This window comes from Populus nigra, chromosome 6, assembly GCF_951802175.1.
Source record: "Populus nigra chromosome 6, ddPopNigr1.1, whole genome shotgun sequence".
Classification (NCBI taxonomy): Eukaryota; Viridiplantae; Streptophyta; class Magnoliopsida; order Malpighiales; family Salicaceae; genus Populus; species Populus nigra.
Genome location: NC_084857.1, coordinates 21,072,906 through 21,087,185, shown reverse-complemented (window position 1 = coordinate 21,087,185; position 14,280 = coordinate 21,072,906).

Here is a 14,280-nt window from a genome sequence, read left to right as displayed (position 1 = left end):
GGGTTGATTTCAAAGTACTTTTGTAACAGCTCAGCCCAACTTGCCATATATTATCCGTTTTGGGCCTTAACGCCCTCACGGATTTGTTCCTGGTGACGCGAGCTCACATCTGAGCCTGACGCCCCAAAACGTGTATGACAAGTTGCAACCAGCACTCTTAATAAGAACAACTACCAATCCCTCACCCGCTGATGTGGGATATGAAAATCTAGCCCACTTAACTAGCTCGACGCCCCGTCGGCACAATCGGACAACAGTAAGGTTTGGCTCTGATACCAACTGTAACAGTCCGACTGTTTGACTTGATCAATGTTAAAAGATCCCAACATATCCTCTTAATTTGAGGGTAATTGTTTTTTTAATTCACCAAAAATTCGGCAAAGTTTTGTTTGTATTTAGGGCATTCCAAGTTATCAACTACTATCAATTTACTCAATCAACCCATCATCACATGGTCCCATAATTCTGGACCTTATATCAAACATCATAATTCAACACCTAATATAATCCACACAATATATATATATATCCTACTAGTAAGTTCAATATGAACATAGCCCACATATCATACCATAAAATTTAAAAGAAAAGGAATACTAACATGCAAAGAAAGCATTTACAACATAATAAGTGTTCTTAAACATTTCAAAAGGGTTAATTACAAAATAACTAAAACAATACATTCTAAGCTGAAATTTTATAAATACATCAAGGTTTACACAAAAGTATACTACATAAACGCGTTAATTCCCTTTTGTTTAAGTTAAATATTTACATAAGCTTGACAAAGTAAAGTCCTAAACTAATGATCTCCTTGGATATTTGATGGACTTGTTACATAAATAAACATACCATTATGTTGATATATATATATATATATATATATATATATATATATGAAGTATTAATTTTCTTTAGAATAACTTATATTTTGCTTGTAAATCTTTTTAACCCAATTAACACTGATTTGTATATTCTTAATTTGAATACTTTTATTTACTTCCATGAACCAGGTGACCTTGCATAGTCTAATCTTGTAATTCATTTCTGAGAAATCCTATCACGGATGTCATTAGCCGAAGCTAATCCTGTAATTCATTTCCCGGCAATCCTATTAAGGATGCCATTAGCCGAAGCTGATCTTATAAATCATTTCTCGACAATCCTATCATGGATGCCATTAGCCGAAGTTAATCTTGTAAATACACTTGACTTTATTTACATTGAACATGATATTTATTGTAATTGCATTCACCAGAAGAATTTTAAATTGTATAAGTGCAAAAAGGAGGAAAATCACGCACCTGCTTCACTTGTCTTGCGACCTCCCCTAACAGAAGATCCAATCCTGGTTGCTCCTCCTGAATCACAAGGAAGTTTTTGGTTATGATTCCTTCAAACCAATATTATAGAGAATCCATATTCATCCATTACTCATATGTTACTTTCTATACATGTTCATTTCCTCATAATAACATACATATGTATATCATGTATATTTTCAGAGTTAATATCTCAATGTTCAAGTGTTCATATGACTCAATTCTTTTATATTCTTATATATAGTATTCATGTGAAAGTCTATTGTTACTGTCTAACATTGAATTGTTACTGTCCAATTGTTACTATCCAACTGTTACTGTCCAATCGTTACTGTTTAGACAATGAACTGTTACTGTCTAACTATTATTGTCTAGACATTGAACTATTACTGTCTAGACATTGAACTATTATTGTCCAACTGTTACTATCCAATTGTTACTATTGTTGCTACCCAATTTTTTACCCATATTTTGATAAAAGTTTTGAAAAAAATCCAAAAATAACAAAAAACAACAAAAATCCAAAAAAATATGTTTTTTTTAATATATTTGCATTGTTTTTAGCATTTTCAGCATCATCTCAAAAGAATTTAAATTTTCAAAGATCTTGGGAACACGTTTGACTTGTAACGCGTTATTTTTAAAATCACCGATTTTCTTCATTCGAGTCGATGTTGATAAGAAAAATCCAAAAAAATAAAAAAAAATCAAATCTAAAAAAAAAAGTTGAGGGACCAAGTTGGAAACCTAACAATATTTTTACCTATAAATATTGGTCTCCACAACACATACAAAAGGGGGACAAGAGGGCAATCTTGCACAATTGAGGAAATCACAAAAACCCAAAAAAACTCAAACCCTAAACCTAAACCTATTTTTTTCCAAACAGCCGCCCCCACCCGGTTTTGATTTTTCCCCACCAAAATAGCCAGCAGCTGCCCCCATCCATCCGACAGCCGTTCACCCCCTTTTTTTCCCAAACACAAAACCAGAGCAACCACAACTTCCAGCACCCCACTTCACATCGCTACTAACCCTCTCTCTTTCCATGCATCGGGATCGACCCCTGATCTCCATCAACCCTCTCTTGGCTGTGTCTTTATTTTCGGTTAAAAATCAGAGGGCCCTTCCCCTCACAAGTCTCCATTTTCCCCTCTCAGCCGCAAATCCCTTAGCCCTCTCAGCCTCCCCTCCTTTCCCTGTTGCTCTTCTTCACCACCGAGGACGCCGCCTTCCAGCCCACAGATCACAGCCTCTTCCCTCACCGTCGACCACCATGGATCTTCCCTCATCTGCACCGACCGGCTTCCACCGAAGCCTCCTAGCCAACACCAACCCAAGACCAGCCCCTCAGCCAGCGGAGCTCCCCCCATTTCAACAGATCTTCTTCTCTTTCGGTCTCTTCCATAACAACCAGCCGGCATCAGACCTAGCTCATCGTCTCCCGCAGTGGCCCAAACACGGCATACTATGCAGAAGTCACCGACCGAATAGCACTCTACAGCAAATCTGCCACCAAGGAAGAAGAAAGGAACAATGGATTGAAAAAAAAAATAAAAGCAGATCTAAAACAGAACTAAAATCAACTAGTTGTTGCATTTTCTTGGCTTTGCAGGTGACCTTGCTTCTGACCGCCGGTGCAGAAGGGAAGAGGAGAAGAAAGCCGGCCGGATCTATGAGGTGGCTGGCTTTTCTTGAGGCGGCGCGTAGGTACACGCGCCACCAGTGGCGGTTGCACGTGGGACCACGCGCCGCCACTATTCCTGCAGTTCCAAAAAGACTTTCATGTAATTACATATTGTTTTGGAGGCTATTTTTGAATATTGTTTAATGTAATTTTTGTTTAGTTTTGAATTTGTATTTTGTAGTGTGGATGTAAAAAAAAAAGAAAAAAGAAAAAAAATATAGTGAAAGTGTATGTATGTGATTGTATTTGTTTTATGGATTTTTTTTAGTTATGATAAAATTGCAAAGAATAAAGAAGAATTTAATATTTTGATTTGATCACGGTCAAGATTATGAACTTACACGTAAGTCGTATTTCTAATACCCGATGAAAGAATAAAATTTTTAAAACTTCTTTATCACATCCGGGTTTTCTCAGGTAGGGTGCATTAGGGGTGCTAATACCTTCCCTAATCACAACCAGTCTCGTACTTATGAATCTTTAACAAGACCAGCACCCGGGTTTCCTAGTAGCCCTCAATTAAATACTAGGTCGTGACTTCCAAGAAACAATCAAGTAAGAAAATGAAAACCCATCAAAACGACGCCGCACGGGTGACGTGGGACAACTATCTATATATTGAATTGTTACTGTCCAATCGTTACAGTCTAGACATTGAACTGTTACTGTCTAGACATTGAACTGTTTCTGTCCAACTGTTACTGTCTGAACACTCATCAGATTTTTAACTATATCTAGAGTTCCAGAACTCCATTTTTAGTGAGATTAATCTCGTTAGAAAGCTAAGACACGAGGCTACAAGTTCTCTAAGGAAGGAGAACCTAGTTCTGTCTCCAAGATAGTCAAAATTGCTCATCAACTAATTAGTCGTACTGCCCTACAGAATCAGTCACAACTCAATCTTGGTTGGTAACCCATAACTAGAAAGCAGCTTACCTCAGGTAGGGTGCGTTAGGGGTGCTAATACCTTCCCTAACCACAACCAGTCCCGTACTTATGAATCTCTGACAAGACCAGCACTCGGGTTTCCTAGTAGCCCTCAATTAAATACTAGGTGGTGACTCCCATGAAACAATCAAGCAATAAAATGAAAAATCATCAAAACAACATCGCGCGGGTGACGTGCGACAGAATGGTGACTCCATTGGGGAAGGTATTGTTTCTAACAATATTGGACTAAGCTTTGTGTATTTGATGTGTATAAGTTTTTGTAGTTTTGTCATGTTTTATTTTTGTTTTGTCCATGCATTTTTAGAATTGTTTCATGCATCACTTGTATTTGTTTTTGAAAGCACACACAAGCTCCTAAGTTAGGTGGTGAATTAGCGATCTGCCCTATGACTATTGGTCAGGGTTCAGATGCGTGAAAAACCTAACTTATATCTGACTACCTGCTTGGTAATGGTGGGTATACGTGCCTTAACCATTTCTTTCAACGCCCCTATACTATCTTTACGAAGATCGTTACTGGGCAGATATGAGACCCTTTTGAGACCAGGTAAAAAACCTACCAATGTTCACATAATGAATAGAACCTGTTTTAGGTTGTATGTGCTATTTTTATTTGCATCAAGGCAAACCCTTCTTGAAGCATCTTGAACTCAAGGCTTGTGGGTGATCCAATGACCGTCACTTAGAAAATTTTCATTATAGAGTTTGGCAAGAATCACGATTCTTGTTTCATCATATAAGAGTTATGACCATATGTCACCCCTCGAAAGGCGAGTTCATCATATAGCTTACATGCTCATACATATATTATGCATGCATGCACTAAGTTGAAAGGTGGGTTCCCCATATAAGCTCTACTACACCTGATTGAAAAAGATGAAAAATGAAGAAAAAGGTTGGCGAGAAACCGATTGTCAAAAGGAAATTGAGAGCATTAAATGTGAAGTAGCTAAACTCAATTTGCTTGAACAAGTGCTGAACGTCAAGAGTGGAAAGGGAATGTTTGCACAGCCTCTTGTGGAGGCACTGTCAGTCCATGTCCCACACCAAGAAAAATAATGAACTCTTTTTCTCAGCACTCCACTAGCAATGGCCAAAACATTGAAGTGACACTGCCTCTCATTTCAGTCATGAACAACAACAACGCCTTCAGTCATCAATGAAAGATAATCTACTTTTTGGTTCAACTGCACTATTAGTTGTTTATCGCCTTCATGTCTTGTAATAGCATCCAATAGCTGCTAGTTTTATGTGTCTAACCTTCTTTGAAGTCACCGAACTCCATTCCTGTCTTGCAACAAAAGATGTTAATTTGAAAAAACTTGAGTATACCTTGAACTTCAACGTAGCCGAGCTCTCTCTATAGAGATTTGTTGTGGATCTGCCAGTGGGGAATCTAAGAAGGAATACAGAAGTTTCAGATCATCTATGATTTTTCTCCTACCAGTGTTAGCATTAAAATGCATAAGTAATGAGAAGAGACATGCCTAGACTGAAAAACATGAAGAAGACTGAAACTTCAACAGAGCAGAACTTCCTCTACAAGTGTCTGATTGTTGCACCGTTTGGGAGGAATTAAAAAGGAATTAGAGGAGATTCATGGTCATCATTTTCTCCCATAGTAGAGACAATATATGATTCCATGTGTCGGTAGTGGCGGTGCTGCGCACTACCATGATACTTAACAACCTTGAAAGGTTTCTACCAATCTTCAAACAACCACAACAAGCAAAAAAAAAAAAAGAAAAGGATTGGCATAAGATTGTGAGGATTGCTAAAAGAGTTGAACAATCTATAATGATGGGAAAGATTGAAGGTTCTGTAATGGATTCCAGAACAATTATGAGAGATGAATCGGAAGATAACTCTGAAGGTGGAAAATGTTATTTATATGATTTATCCATGTCTCACTGTAGCTGTTGCGATGTCGCGGTCGCACAAATTAATTACCCTAGCTTCAAACACAACACACAAGATAGTATAGAGCAAGCAAGGGGTCGATCCCACGAGGAAGATTCAAGTCAGATTTTTATGCTAGATGATATGCAATTTGGGGGGGGGGGTTGGACGTTATCTAGGCTAAAGCAAAAGAAAACAGAAAACTATCAAACTAAATTTAATAAAATCAGAAAATTATCAAGAGAACAAACCTTGGTCACAAGCACACATCCACCTACAGAAATCAGAACTGATCATGGAAACGAAACATCAATTTATATTCTGAATATTTATCTCTTCTTAACATTGGTTAGTTAACGGATCCGCCGTATAACTAGCCCTAACCATCAAACAACCACAGTGTCCGCACTAGTAATTTAATGCAATGGCAGCCTTAAGAACTAGATAAGTTGATTAATCAAGAAAACATAACTGTCCGCAGTCTATGTTTGATTTGATTGAATGTTCTCCCTAAGATTAATAACGTAGATCCGCCACAATTATTAAACTCAGTTGCTTCACAAGTTCATATACCACAACTCCGGTTTTGATATCAAAACTTAACAATAGATTGTCTACAATAATAACTTAGAGTCCGCTCTAGCAATTAAAATAAACAATCATAGGAAAAATAAGCATAGGAGAACAAACATATTCATCATATAAACTGAAAAGAAAAGGTAAAATAAATCTCACAGTTCTTGAAATCCGAAGGTTTCCGTGTCCTTGCAACCAAGAAAAAGTGTTTAGCCTTGCATGTTTGTTGAACAATTAATCAAAAAGAAGGAAGAATGCATAATTTAGGGTTTCTTAGAGGAAGGGGGCGTTTTTCTCTCCTTGGCTGGCTGCTCCCCTTCTCTTCTCTCATTCTTTTTATATCCTAGGAAACCCTAGGTCTCTATTTTACAAAATAGTCCTCCATTAAGTAGACTGTTTACATTTAAGTACTTCAATAACTATTTTCCTAAAAAGGAGAAATAGCCTTGCATGAAATCTTCAAGCTTTGATTTAGAGGAGCTAAATTGCTGAAATAAAAACTTGGATATCGGTTTAAATGCTTCGGAATGTCATTTGGACTCGTTTCTTCACGAAACCTGTTTGCTGGCAGAATTCAGATGTCATCTTTGAAAAATCATATCTCCCTCATATGACATCGTTTTTGGCTGAAATTTTGAGCGTTTATATAACTTTGAGTCATGAATCCGACAAAATTGAGTTTGCATCAATTGGACTTCTGTAGCTCCAGATATTCAAGTTGGAATGGCCGAAGGTCAACACTGGCAGATTGCGAGATTTGACTTTGAAGGCTGCGATTTCCATGCTCTTCCTTATTTTATTTTCTTGCCTTAGATGTCCAGAAAGGTATGGATGTTACCTTTTTAATTCCACTGGAATCACTTCATTTCAACCTCTAGAACTCACGCTCTGCACAAAACATCGACTGAAGGTCAAATCTGCCAATTATCTCCAATTTACTCCTTTTTGCATCTTTCATCCAAAAGTGCCTTCAAAACATAAAACAAAGAATATCAAGGCATTTTATATATAAAACATAGGCAAAACACTAGTTAAATGTGGGTGAAACTATTGAATAATATGGTTGCATCAAATACCCCCACACTTACCTCTTGCTCGTCCTCGAGAAAGGATAGGTAAAACCAAATTGAAGTTAAATTAAATGAAATCACTATGACTAATCTTCTAATCTCCCATCAATATCCAAGAATATATGCATTATAAACAAGAACACAATTAAGAAGGATAAAGAGTATAAATTTTCATGAATTTATTTACATGCAAACTTCAAAACTTAATTAATCGTCGGGATTTAAATGAAATCTATGTCATGCCAAAGTGATAGGTCCTCTCATTGATATACACTCCAACACTCACGTGTTTAGGGCTTATGTGTTTAAATCTCTCAAATTCAATCAATGAATATGTTCTACTATAAGCTTGCTCTTCAATCTCATCTCCATTAATAACATATTACAAACAATGCATGAATCAAAAGGTCTTATTTTCTGGTTGTAATGGGGCTAAGGTAAAGGTGAGGTAAAAGAGAGTAAAAGAAAAAGGTTCAAACCAAAGAAAGTAGAGCATTCTGAAAAATGATATTTCAAACAAGATATTCCATCGAAGCACATAAATTTTCCATCTTTAATCACCAATGCTTAACTTCTTTTGATTTCAAGCTTTTTCAATATAAAATCTTAAGAACATAAAGGAACACTTTTTTCTTTTTCTTTTTCTTTTTTCTGTTTTTTTTTTTTTTTTTTTTACCTTTGGCAACTTTGCCCATCTTTTCATCAAACATCACTTCTTCTTTCTTTTCACATAATTTCCAACCATAATTCCATGAAATATCACTAGTATATGCTCTACTAATCCTTGGCCAAGGGAAAAGGAAAACATATATAAAGTTAAGGCTTATACATGGATAAAGCAAAGAAAAGAAAAACAAGCTCAAAAGGGGTTTACTAAGGATAATATGCTTTAGGTTGGCTTTTTGGCTCAAATGGTTAAAATTCCTAATGCCTTTATCATCTTCATGTATGTATGTAATATGAATGTAATCTCAACAAGATATGAAGCAAGTTCTAAAGATACATATCATTGAAAGAAGGCACAATCAAAGAATATAATGTTGAAGGCTCAAAAGCTTGCATTGGTATAACACTATAAAGTCAACATGGCATATTCTCAAAGTCAATCCCTAAACCAATTAAACCTTAAAACTTGCATGCACACTCCTTCATTCGATTTATATCTTCATCTATCTCAACTAATTCTCATACATAATACTCATATTCTCAAAAACCAATGGGAGTTCAAAAGATCAAACATAAATTTTTTTTTTATTTTGAAAAATAACAAAGAAAACCAAAATTAGAAAACCAACATTCTCCCAATACCCCCACACTTAAAACATAACATTGTCCTCAATGTTAAAATAAAAGAAAAGGAATATTGGAGAATGACAAAAATAAAGTAAAATGCGAAAAATAAAAGGCAAGGGAAAAAGAAAGCAAATCTGTTTTTTTTTTTTTATGCTGGGTTGCCTCCCAGTAAGCGCTTTTGTTTTATGTCATTGGCTCGACATGTTGCATGCTTATTCTTCATAGATTGGTTCAGCTAACTCCGCAGAAGCGGTGAGTTCTGTCGTCCAACCTTCATAGAAAGGTTTCAAGCGATGCCCATTGACCTTGAGTACTTTGTTGGTTTCTAAACTTGTAATTTCAACTGCACCATAAGAAAAAACATTAGAAACAACAAATGGTCCAATCCAACGAGAGCGTAACTTTCCAGGAAAAAGTTTCAAACGCGAATGATAAAGAAGGACTTTGTCTCCAACATTAAACTCTTTTCTTGTAATCATTCGGTCATGGAGACTCTTAGTCTTTTCTTTATAAATCCTTGCATTCTCGTAAGCATCATTTCGAATCTCTTCCAACTCTTGCAATTGCAACTTTCTTGCAATCCCAGCAGCATCATAATCCATGTTACATTTTTTAATGGCCCAAAAAGCTTTGTGTTCAAGCTCCACCGGTAGATGACATGCTTTTCCATAAATCATCCTATAAGGTGACATTCCTATAGGTGATTTGTAAGCAGTCCGATAAGCCCAAAGTGCATCACCAAGTCGTAGACTCCAATCTCGCCGGTTAGGTTGCACTGTCTTCTCCAAAATGGACTTGATTTCTCGATTTGAAATTTCAGCTTGGCCATTCGTTTGAGGATGGTATGCTGTGGAAGTTCGATGAGTCACATGATATTTGCGTAACAATGCTTCCATTGAACGATTGCAAAAATGAGTGCCACGATCACTAATGATAGCTTTAGGGATTCCAAACCTGTCAACTATGTGAGTCCTGACAAAATCTAAAACAACCTTAGCATCGTTAGTTCGTGTGGCTTTCGCCTCAATCCATTTGGACACATAATCAACAGCAAGAAGGATATAAAGATTGCCAAAAGAAGGAAATGGACCCATAAAATCAATACCCCAAACATCAAAAATTTCACTCACAAGAATATTTGTTAAAGGCATTTGATTCTTGTGAGTGATATTACCTGTTTTTTGGCATTTTTCACATGATTTGCAAAAATGATATGTATCCTTAAAAATAGAAGGCCAATAAAAACCACTTTCAAGTACCTTGTGGGCCGTTCTTTTTGCTCCAAAATGCCCACCACAAGAATGAGAATGACAAAAGGTAAGAATGGAATGAAATTCATCTTGTGGTACACATCTCCTAACTACTTGATCCACACAAAATTTCCACAGATAAGGAGTATCCCAAAAATAATATTTAGCATCAGCTCGTAACTTGTCTTTTTGGGATGTAGACAAACCTGGAGGGAATTCTTTGGTGACTAAATAGTTCACCAAATCAGCATACCATGGTCTTGTAGAGGAATGTAACACATACAACTGCTCATCGGGGAATGTCTCTCTTATTGTTTCCGTTTGTATATCCTCAGTCCTTAGTCGGCTCAAGTGATCAGCCACATGATTTTCGGCACCTTTTTTGTCTTTGATCTCAAGATCAAATTCTTGTAAAAGCAAGATCCACCTAATCAATCTTGGTTTGGACTCCTTTTTCTTCAAAAGATACCTTAAAGCTGCATGATCAGTAAAAACAATGACTTTTGTACCAAGTAGATATGACCTAAATTTTTCAAGAGCAAACACCACTGCAAAAAGTTCCTTTTCAGTTGTATGGTAATTGCATTGTGCACCGTCCAACATGCGGGAAGCATAGGCGATAACATGCAAATTCTTCCCAATTCTTTGCCCAAGGACAGCCCCTACCGCATAGTCACTTGCATCACACATTATCTCAAAAGGCTCATCCCAATTTGGTGGTTGGATGATAGGGGCAGATGTGACACGCCTCTTAAGCTCATCATGGGCATCTTTACATGCTTGATCAAACACAAAATCCACTTCTTTGGCTAATAGTTTGCACAAGGGTGCTGTAATCTTTGAGAAATCTTTAATAAAGCGTCGATAGAAACCTGCATGGCCAAGAAAAGAACGAATTTCCCTCACGCAGGAGGGGTAAGGCAATGATGAAATAACGTCTATTTTAGCTTTATCAACCTCTAATCCACGTGAAGACACAACATGCCCAAGAACTATTCCTTGTTCTACCATAAAATAACACTTCTCATAGTTCAAGACAAGGTTAGTTTCAATGCACCTTTTCAAGATCAAAGATAAATTTTCTAGACATTTATCAAAAGAATCACCATACACCGTGAAATCATCCATGAAAACCTCAATTATTCTTTCAACATAGTCAGAAAAAATACTCATCATGCATCTTTGAAAAGTTGCAGGTGCATTACAGAGACCAAAGGGCATTCTCCTATATGCATATGTACCAAATGGACATGTAAATGTAGTCTTTTCTTGATCCTCAGGATTAATAACAATCTGATTGTATCCACTATATACATCAAGAAAGCAATAAAAAGACTTACCTGCTAGGCGTTCAAGCATTTGATCCATGAATGGTAATGGAAAATGATCTTTGCGTGTAGCAAGATTTAGCTTTCTGTAATCAACACACATTCTCCATCCACTCGAGATGCGAGTAGGAATGAGCTCATCATTTTTGTTTTTCACCAACGTGATTCCGGTCTTTTTAGGCACCACATGGATTGGCGCAACCCATTTACTGTCCGTGATGGGATAAATGACTCCTGCATCTAACAGTTTTAAAATTTCAGCTTTCACTACCTCCATCATAGGCGGGTTCAACCTCCTTTGCATTTCCCTTGTTGGTTTCACATTGTCCTCCAATAGTATGTGATGCATACACATTGAGGGACTAATGCCCTTGATGTCAGCTAAAGTCCATCCAATGGCCGTCTTGTGATCACATAACAATTTCACAAGTTTTTCCTCTTGCGTATTTGTCAAACCTGATGCTATAATAACGGGAAGTGTATTGTTGTCGCCAATGAATACATACTTCAAATTATCGGGCAAAGGTTTCAATTCTAACTCGGGTGCCTGTAAAATAGATGACAAAAGCTTTTTATGTGAGAGTATTAAATCAACAAAGACATTACCATGGGGAACAGTTTGCAATGATTGCAAAGCCAATGCTGATTCGTGCACGTTTTGGGGAACACATATGTGCCTCTCCATCTCTTCTATCTTGGTAAAATCATAGCCATAGCTCAAAGCTACGCTTAATCCATCCTCACAATCAAAATCAAAAACTTGCTGCACACACTTATCAACTTGGTCATAGCATGTGATAGAATAAACATTGCTATAAGGATATTTCATTGCATCATGAAAATTAAATTCAATCTTTTCATCTCCTACTTCCATAGACAAAGTATCCTTACCACAATCTATCCTTGTATTGGCAGTTTTCAAGAATGGTCTCCCAAACAATATAGGAGTGCTGTTTGATGAATCACAAGAATCATGTTCCATATCAAGAATATAAAAGTCGCATGGAATGACCAAACTATCAATCTTAACTAGGACATCTTCTATCACACCAAGTGGGTAAACAAAACTACGATCCGCAAGTTGTATTACAATGCTAGTTTTATTCAAAGGCTCAAGACTAAGAGAATCATAAACATGTTTGGGCATAACACTAATGGATGCACCTAAATCGCATAAAGCTCTTTTAAAACTAGCATTACCAATAACACATGGGATAGTAAACGCACCTGGGTCTTTTTGTTTCAAAGGCAGATTCTTTTGAACAACGGCAGATACAACTTCACCCATACTTACCGTTTCATGACCTTTCAGTTTGAAAGCTCTCTTAGTAGTAGACAACTCCTTCAAGAATTTTGCATACTTGGGAATTTGCTTGATAGCATCAAGCAAAGGAATGTTGAGTTCTACTTTCTTGAAAACCTCTAAAATCTCTTTTTCTTTGTCCTCTTTCTTTGACCTATAAGAACTCACAGGAAAGGGTGGAATTGTTTTAAAACTGGAAGTCATTGATTGAGGACTTACCTTTAGAGTGTTGGTCGTGGTTTCAATTTGTGAAGGAGAAGGATGTTTCTTTTTTGTACTCAATTCAGTTTCTATCTCTTCTTCTTCCTCCATCTCAATTTGTTTCGACCTTTTCTCTTCAAGTTCTTTCCCACTTCGCAGCATGATCGCACTAACATTCTCTTTTGGATTCAATGCTTGGGAGGGCAATTTTCCATTCATTTGTGCTTCCAATTTCCCCACACTTGAAGCTACTTGCCCCATTTGCTTCTCCAAGTTGTGAATACTTGACCTTGTTTCTTGTTGAAAAGACATAACATTTTGTTGCAAGGTCACAGTGTTAGAAGCCAAAGTTTTCATCATCTCACGAAGATCATCACTGGATGACGACCCCATAACATTGGAGTTTGTGAATGAAGGGGGTTGTCTTGCTTGATAATTCTGTTGGGGCTGAAATCCATGGGGATGGAATTGTCGGCCTTGATTGCCTTGTTGAGGCTGGTTCCCATACCGTAGGTTGGGATGATCTCTCCATCCAGGATTGTACGTGTGGGAAAAAGGATCATACTTACGCTGAGGTTGTCCATTGAATGCTCCATCAACTGCATTAGCTTGTTCAATGTAATCTTCTTGCATTGTTGGGCACATATCTGAAGCATGTCCTTGTAAGGAGCATATGCTACAAACTTTCACCTGCTGTACATTGCCACAAGCCAAAGAACGCACAAGAGAAGTAAGATCATTAACTTTATTCTCAAGGTTAGAAATACTTATCTCATTTACTCGTTTATTTGCAAAGTCTCCACGAGTGCCAAACTGTTTAGAGTTGGCTGCCATGTTTGAGATCAATTGGCGTGCAGCCTCGGGTGTCTTATCTACCAATGCCCCTCCACTTGCAACATCAATGATACTACGGTCAGTAGGCATCAATCCTTCATAGAAATATTGAATGAGCAGCTGATCGGGTATTTGATGATGAGGGCATTGAATGCACAGTTGCTCAAATCTTTCCCAATACTCGGAAAGTGTCTCTCCATGAGATTGTCGAATCCCACATATTTCTTTCCTTATGTTGGCAACTCGAGATGCTGGGAAATACTTCTCAAGGAAGATCTTCTTCATGCCATTCCACGTTCCAATTGAACCTGGGAGAATGGAGAAAAGCCATACCTTTGCTGCCCCTTTTAAAGAGAAAGGGAAAGCTTTCAACTTAACTTGTTCTTCATCAACTCCATTCGGTTTCATGCCAACGCAAACCATATGGAATTCCTTGAGATGAGTATGAGGATCTTCTCCTGCAAGACCATTGAAAGTTGGTAGCAAATGTATAAAACCAGATTTGAGCTCAAAGTTTACATTATTGTCGATGTTTATGCACAATGGCTGATTTTCCACGTTAGGAG